This window comes from Elgaria multicarinata, chromosome 7 (assembly GCF_023053635.1).
Source record: "Elgaria multicarinata webbii isolate HBS135686 ecotype San Diego chromosome 7, rElgMul1.1.pri, whole genome shotgun sequence".
Classification (NCBI taxonomy): Eukaryota; Metazoa; Chordata; class Lepidosauria; order Squamata; family Anguidae; genus Elgaria; species Elgaria multicarinata.
Genome location: NC_086177.1, coordinates 11338082 through 11346707, shown reverse-complemented (window position 1 = coordinate 11346707; position 8626 = coordinate 11338082).

The following is an 8626-nucleotide window of genomic DNA, read 5'->3' as shown; positions in this document are numbered from 1 at the left end:
TCCCCCCCCCCCCCCACACGCAAAGTCCGGCCACAGCTAGACCTAAGGTTTGTCTTGGCATCATCCAGGGTTCGTCCCTGCCTGAGCACTGGATCCCCTGTGTGTTACCTGGATGAACAGGTTTGACCCCTGGACGATCCAGGGATAAAACTTAGGTCTAGCTGTGGCCTCCATTAACCCTTCACCTTGCAGAGGAAGAGCGCAAGAAAACCCCTTTCCAGGTTTCTCGGGAAAGGTCCAGGAACAACCAGGCTCTTGGTCAACCAACCTGCTCTTTGATGTCACCCAGATTTTAGAAATGAGTCGATTCGATATTGATTATAAATGACATCCACACGACTATAGAGAGGCAGATGCCAGGCACCTCTGTGCAATGCAATCCTAAACGTGCCTAAATTAAACCTCGTTGAGTTATGCTCAGGGCCAGGATAGGACACTTTGAAAACGGTTTGAAAACTGTATGTGGAGTGTGTCCTGGAGCCCAACAGTTGTCACTCCAATTATAAAGTGCTTTAAAGCATTTGCAGCTTTAAAGGTGCTTTTGTAGTGTGTCTGTTTTACACTATTCTGTTTTTAGCTTGATGTTTTATAATATTTATATGGCTTGATTTGTGTTTTAGGTTATGTGTCGCTGGACAGGTTGAATTTGTTCAACTTAATTTTTTTATTGATCTAAGAACGAGGGATTAGACGGCTTACATTATTATTATTATTATTATTATTATTATTATTATTATTGTTATTATTATTTAGAAAACCGTGGACCGGGAAGATAGAGAGGCTTGCGCTCTCCCGCGATCTTCTACGAGCTCTGTAGATAAAGCGCAGACCTCTTTCTCGCAGCTTGCGTAAAAATATCGATTCCTCGACAAAGGGGCCGTTCGCCATAAAACTCCCCGGGTTGGAGCTTCGCGAAGTGAGACAATGGGGCGAAGTTGGTCGGTGTGGTAGCTGCCTATGGCGGCCGGGCAGAAGTCAGACGCGCGGCTCCCGACCATTTAATTGCTCCTTTTAAACCTGTTATTACGATGTTAACTGGTTAAGTATATATCGCCGCCTTTTATTGCCTTGATGTGACAAATTAAAGCATACCCTTCTGAAAAGCGGTATTCATTGGTGGAGGGAGAGGCAGGGGAAGGGGGCACGAGGAGGGGGGGGCAGAGCTGTCAGGCTGAATTAATGGGGGAAACTTGCATTTTGCCCTGCAAAGCAAAACCCTCTGCGATTCTGCTGCCCCTGCGATTTCGAGAGGGAGGGGGGAGTACTCCAGCGACAGTAAGATGTCTGTTCTCTGTTCCCCCCTCCCCCAATCCCAGGGTATTTTGATGCCGTTAACTCAGTTTATATAGATTTGTCCAATTCATTAATTATAAATCTTAGCTCTTCTTCCAGGTTCCAATGGTCTGGGTTTCCCCTCATTTCTCCCAACAACCCAGTGAGTTAGGTCAGGCTCCATCATCCAAACACGTTTACCCAGGAGTAAATTCAATGGAGCTCACCACCAGAAAAGCCAGGGGTGTTGAACACGTGGATGCCTAAAAATGCGAAGTGCAAGGGTTTGCGGCTCCCAGGCCATAGCTAGACCTAAGGTTTATCCCTGGATCGTCCAGGGGTCAAACCTGTTCATCTAGGTGACACACAGGGGATCCAGTGCTCAGGCAGGGTCGAACCTTGGATGATCCCAGGATAAACCTGAGGTCTAGCTGTGGCCACAGTTGCTTGTAGGTTTCTTGGTAAACCCGGATTCTGGGTTGTGTAATGTGTGAATGAGAGAAGAAGCTTGCATAAGAGTGCCCTAGGCTCAGTCCAGTCCACTGCAATTCGATGATAGCAGCCCGTTATAAATCCACCAACGAGACTAGTACCTCCTGGAACGTAATACACATCCGTTGTAGAAGTAACGGAAGGTAGGTCCCCTTAATCCGAACAGGAGGCATTTCCACTAAAGCTTTTAGGACCGAGGTGCAAATTATAGGGGGCGGTGGGAGACCGTCCCCTCCCGATTTCAAACCATGTGGTTTTCCTTCACCTGCATTTCTCCCATCTCCCCAGGGAGGAAAGGGTCCAAAGGCACAAATCCCTTGAGTTTAAAACGGAGTGCTGGCATCCAATCGATACAAATGCAGAGATTTTTGGTACTAGGGCTTGAAAGAACCACTCCGTTCGAATCCACTCACTTGTTCGTTTAAACCGCAGTTTAAATTCTCAGCCATATTCTCGCTATAATTATGAAGTATTTAAAAAAACACACCCAGAAGTATAAAACACACACACCCCGGCTCCTCCCCCGTCCCCATTTTAAGCCTTGCTGGGAACCTTTTCGTGTTTCAGTACCTTTTCTGCTGTAATTTCTCTCTCTCCCCCCCCCCCCCCCCATCAATCTCCGAACTCTGAAATGACGCCCTCTCAAAATCGCACTTCGGTGTAAATGGGTTAAAAGGACAAAGTGGTGAATTGATCCGAACTGAAGGAATTCCACCTACCAAAGGTATGTTTGTTCTTAGAAGAGATCCCACCCACTCCCACCCGGTGGTTAACCTCTCATTCGTTCACAGCTGAGGCCTGAGGGAATCTCAACAGTTCGTCAAAAGTCCCGCGAAGGGAGGGACAGGGAGAGCGTCTCAGGTTTTTGCCGGGTTGTAATTCCAAGGAAGGCAAGTCGTAGTATTGGGGGGGGGGGGGTGACTGAATTAAGCAAACAAAAACTCAACCCCCTCCCCAAACCCCACCACAGATGCGCAAGAAATGTTCGCTTTTTAACCTCCGCTCTCCAATTCTTTTGCCCTCCAAGGAGGGGAGGGGGGGGGAGGCAAGTCTGAAAGCATTTAGCCATTTACCCCCAGAGATCAAAATGCTTAAAATGTTAAGTCGGCAGTTCAGTCGCAGCACTACTGCTTGCGCGAGGATATGTGTGTGTCCGTGTCCTATGCACACTCACTTAAAGAGTGAGCTCACGTGAACTCGCAGGTCTTGACTTCCGAGGAAGCGTGCACGAACAGGATCGGGCTGCGCGTCTTATGATAAAGCCCCTTCAGCACTGCCCCTTCCTAAAGCTGATTTTTACGACCCTGTTGCTTCGCGAACCGTTGCGGCTAAAGGTCCTTTCGAATCCGGATTCCGCAAAAGGGAGGTTGAGAATTTAAAATAATCCTGTCCTCCCTCACCGGGGAAGGACTAGAAGGAGCCAACGGGCGCTGTTCCCCTCTATACGCAGCGGGGCTGCCCCGCTTCCAGCTGCGATCCGTTTCAGCCGCCGTTTCTCAAAACGAACTCCTCTAAGAAGGGAGAAAGGAAGACTCCCACGAAGGACGATGGGGTTAGGGTACGATCCCATCACAAGCAACGGAGCTCCACCTCCACCTCCCCAAGTCTGCCCGGAGAAGGGAGGGAACGGAGGACAGCGATGACATCGTAATGAAATCAACTCGGAATCCATTACACAAGAGGATTAGCTAATTACCAGATCAGAGAGACGGAGAGGAAAAATAAATAAATATGCCTTTAAGTAACCGAAAGTAATTATAACCCCATTGTTGACGCTAACGATTAATAATTGATCGGATGTTCTACACAATGAAATGTCAGTTTAATCTCCTTTGAATGCACATATGGCTATTTCTTTTAAGGGAGGAAAAATCCCTTGTCAACCGGATCCTAAACATTTGACTTGGAAATATCCCCCGTAATTGAAAGTAACGGCCCCGTTCTTTCTTCAAACAAGGCTCTCGCCGTCTGACTAGTGGAATATTCCACCTGGGCGCTGCCTAAGAGATAAACTGGCACATTTGATTCCGGTTTTGCTATTATATTTTAGCCACGACTTGTGATTATACCGGCGCCTTATTTAACAGGAAGATCGAGACCCAGAGGTCAGGTTCAATCCTGAAGATCTTTTACTCATTTATTAAAGGAGGGGAACTACCGCGTTTCACAGGCAACTTCTTTAAATTAGGAGAGACCCTAGTTGTTGTTGTTGTTTTAAATTTTATAAACAGGCCCCCTCCCAATTCTTTCACGGGGAGAAGGGGTGGAGGTTTATAATGGGTCAGCTGGACACTCTGGGGAAGCTAGTTACTGGTCCTATTAGAAAAAGCAGGTACAAAACCTCTCCTATCTTGTTCATAACGCCATTAAAGCCGAATTGGCGTAATTCTTACCCGTGGCAAATCTCCCATAGAGTTGAATGGAGCATACTTGCATGGAAGCCAATGATAGAATGCAAAGCATTAGAGGGAGAGAGAGGGGCGGAGGGTGTAGAAACGGTTTTCCGTTACTACATCCCTCCGAGTACAACAACAACAACAACAATAATAGGTTGCTATTAGCACGGTTCCCCTTTCGAAAGCCGTTTTCTCTCTGCACTGGCACAGAAATCTCATAGAATAACGTAAAACAATAGAACGCCCACAAAGCTAGACTTGGAAACCAAGGAAGGCCCAGCCTTTGCAAGCGTCAACATTTTAATGTTTTGATTTTGTTTTATTTTCGAAGTGTGGGACTGCGTGTGGGTGTGCGCGCGCGCGCCTGTGAAAGTTTTGCATGTATTTTGTTCATTCAACGAGTTCTGTCAGATGTGGAGATATCGGAAGGTGTCCCATGAATGCAATGGACTTAATGTCGGGTAAATTGTACGTAAGATTCCAGCCTTAATCCTTTTTGCCAGCGTTAATAAGCAATAAAGCCTTGAGCTGTTAATTGGATTTCGGCTTCACTTTTTCTGACGTCCTGTTATTAGCTGTGACGTTCAGGATAAATTTGTTAAGGACCCGTCCCCTTTTGTGCTTGGCGCAGGGCGGTCGAATTGGAACGAACCCCCCCCCTCCCCCAAGTTTAGGAATTCCCCTTTCTTTAATAGAGGAGAAAGCTCTGGTTGTCTGCTCTACCAGAGTTTTAGGCGTGGCTGACAAGCGAAAAATCGACACCTATTTAACTTCCTGCTGTTTGTCGTCTTGCTCGATAATAAAATACATCTTTTAAAATCCCCAGTGGTGAGCTCCGTGAGATTTTAAAGCTAATATTCGGCAAAATCCAACGTAAGTCCTACATAGAGTAGACCCACTGAAATGCATGTTCCCATTCGTTTTAAGGAGTCTGCTCTAAGTAGGACTTACATAGATTTTACTCATCCATTTTTCCAGATTTCCACCGTAGGAGTCCAGCTAATACTGACAGCCCCCGCCCCCAACCTCAAAGAATGGGCACGATCCCACCAAAGTTCAGCTCCTGTGCAGCCTGACCCTACCCCATGTCTACTAGCAAGGAAGTCTCGGTGAGTTCAAGGTAGTAGCTTTCTCCCGTGTGTGTGTGTGTGTGTCGGATTGCATCCTGGCAAACTCCCAGGACCACGCTTGTGAGCCCGGTTGCTCGTGATGGGATCGTACCCACGTTCTCCTGCGGAGCAAAGAGGTTTGGGGGCGGGGGAGAAGCGCCTTCGGTTTCCATTTCCGTGCGAGGAGCCCCAGATGCGCCAGAGGGCTCCCTCGCACGCCAGCGGCTTCCACGCCGTCCCAATGGCAACAGACCTCCCGCCGGTGCCGACGACAAACAGCGAGGTGAACCCTGCCCCCTGGAACCGTGAACTTGTCCGCCGAGCGAGTCGCTCCCAGTCTTCCCTTCCCCCGCTTTTAAAAAAAAACCCAAATCGTTTGTCAGGGGAAGAGAAAGGCCGGTGCAGGAGGCAGCGGCCCCGGCTGTGCTGTTCCCTTTGCCCGCCTCCAAAGGCAAGCTAACAAAGGTGGAGCGCCGAGGGCCTTCGGCAGCTTCCCAGAAACAATCGCGCTCTTACGGCGAGCAAATGTTAATATTTGAAGGCAGGAGAGAAGGGGGGGGGGAGCGCGGGAGAGGGGGGGGTGGAGGAGAAAAATCCCCTTGTCCCCATATTGTCTCTTTCTCCTAGCTGAGGAGTGTGTGGGGCGGGATGGGGGGTGGGAGAGTAAGAGAACGACGCGCCACCTGACACTCAGCCTTGCATTGCGCTAAGTCGATGCTAAAACTGCCCCCCCCCCCCGGGGAGGGCTGCCGCTTGGGCCAGTTCCATGTACCAGCACCAACTGAGAACCAGGGCAAGTTGGGAAGCGGGCGAGAGACTCCGGAGGCGAAGAGTTCGGCCTGTGCTGTAGGGCGATGGGTTATGATGATTAACTAAGCAATAACAGTCGCCCCTTCGTTTAAAAACTGAACAAAGCCCCCAAAGAATTAAAACGTATCTCCATGCAAATGAGCCATTCCTACTGACCATTCCAGCACTTTCTCGCTTTCATTACACTGCTTTGATGGTGACGTATCATCATCATCATCATTATCATCATCATGATTTAATTGTAAACTGCCCAGGGATCTTAGGCTGTTGGGCAGTATAAATATGTAATAAATAAATAAATAAATAAATAAATCATCACCATCACCATTTAATGTATTATTACAGCAGCAGCAACGATTTAACCTTCAGCGTAAAGTCTCTCATTATTTTAGGACCTGCGAGTGGTTCTCCTGCGTAATTTCCCATTTAAAACGGATAGGGAGAACTTCACTCCGCCAAACCGCTATTGAAATGAATGGGACATGAGCAAGATTATGCTTTAGTCAATGGAGGTTTGGCGCGGGGGACTTCGAGCTGAATTATGCCCTTACTACAGAAGAAATGGTTTCCGTTCATGTCAATGGGGGCTTGCGCAGGAGCGCTTCCCGGTGGATTCACCTTCCTTAATGATTATTTCTGAAACCGGCTCCTTTGCCAAATCTTTGTGCGAGGCGGGGTGGGGAGAGTGCCCACTGCAGACCGGTAGCAATTCATATTCTCTCTCCCTCTGTCGGAGATTATAGCAAACCCGTTGGATGTGACAGGCAAAGAGGGAACAGTTTCAAAGCCAGCTGCCCAAAGTCTTTCGACTTTTCCTTCCAGAAAAAGAAATCCCAGGTCTAAATTCTAGCAAAGGGTGAGTAAATTATGGAAATCTTAGATAATTCTTCGGGCGTATAAACATCAAAGGAGAGTCGTTAGCTTTCCTAATCTCTGCCACAGAATGGATTTAAAATAAAATAAAATAAAACCAACTGAAATGTACACGTTACCCCGGTGGAGGACCTGGGATATAACAAGGAAGGGGGAAGGAGAGAGAAAAGGGGAGGGAGAATTATCCAAGCAATAGGGAGGGGACGCTCCTATTCAGAGGTAGCCATGGAGAAAGGGGTGGGGGACCCTTCTCTCTCTCACAGTTTCCCCCACTAGAATAATCTGACTAGATAGGATGGAATAGTATATGCATCTATATCGCCCATCTGCCTGAAGGCACAACATTCCCTCAAGGAGCTTTAGCCTCGAATATCTATATCTATATCTATATCTATATATATCACATTTAAAAATGAAATTATCTTCCACCCACACATTGCAATTAGAAAAAATAAAAATCTCTTTTATTATCATTGCACACACACCCCACAAAATCCAGGGTCATTCATTTACTGGTAATGTCTCTTGCGCAGGCCCCATCAAAATGATCAGGAGATGCTCAGGAATACAAACTCTTAAGCACCACACCCTGCACTGGAACAGTTCCCATTCCTTCTTCTGAATCTATCAACATAGGCTGCAGCTTTTCCTATTGATCGTTTACATGTATATATGGTGGTAAAGAACGTACATTTGATCAGTAGGTTGGAATGCTAGGAAACTGCCCCCACCCCAAATAATAATAATAATAATATAGGCCTGAATAGCTCAAATGAATGGACCTGATTATAGATCGACTAAAACCCCAACATACCTATTGTCATAAACCTTAAAATTAGTTCTATTTGTATCAGCGGGAACTTCAAATTAAGTAGCTTAGGATAGCAGCCTTAGAGAAGGAATCCTTTATTACTGGAAAAGCAAGTTGGTTTACTCTCAGAGAGTTTGCCAATTTGTCCAAGCTCAGATCTGTCTTTTGGTAAAAACAAACAAGAAATAATAATACTCTGCGTACCAAGGGAACAGCAACATGCATACATTATGTAATGATATCAAGTGTATCTAACCTTCCTGTAATTACAACATATGCACATATAACACACCCACACTCATACACACACACACACACACACACACACACACACACACACACACACACCACTCTTTATCCAGTTAACATTCCCTAGGCTGAAGGCTGAAGTATCTGAGATCACTTTCAAATGCCCTTTCTAACAAGCCCCTGAGCAAGAGGCCACTAATTTTCAGTGAACAAAAAGCCACTGGAGAGAGCCCCGTTTGTCAATATCAACTGGTCCAGCAATTTCCCATCTTCAGACACATCGGCCTATCTGAGCTGGCAGATGTTTAGACAAGATTTTATAAATTGTTCAATATCAGCCCGTAATGAACCCCAACTGACCATTCTAAAGCAGCTAAAAGCATCCAGGATCTCCCCTGCTGGGATCTAATAATACTCTCACGCTGGAACATTATTAATCATGGAATAAAATAGATGAGCCTCTTGAAAAATAAGTGTATGATTGATTAAAGGGCAATCTAAGAAGCTATTATTCTTGTTTCATAACCGTAAGTTATATTCACTCAATTTATCTTTGGGGGAGAAAATAAATGGTTGTTTGTCTCTTTATTGAAATTATATTATATGGGAATTCT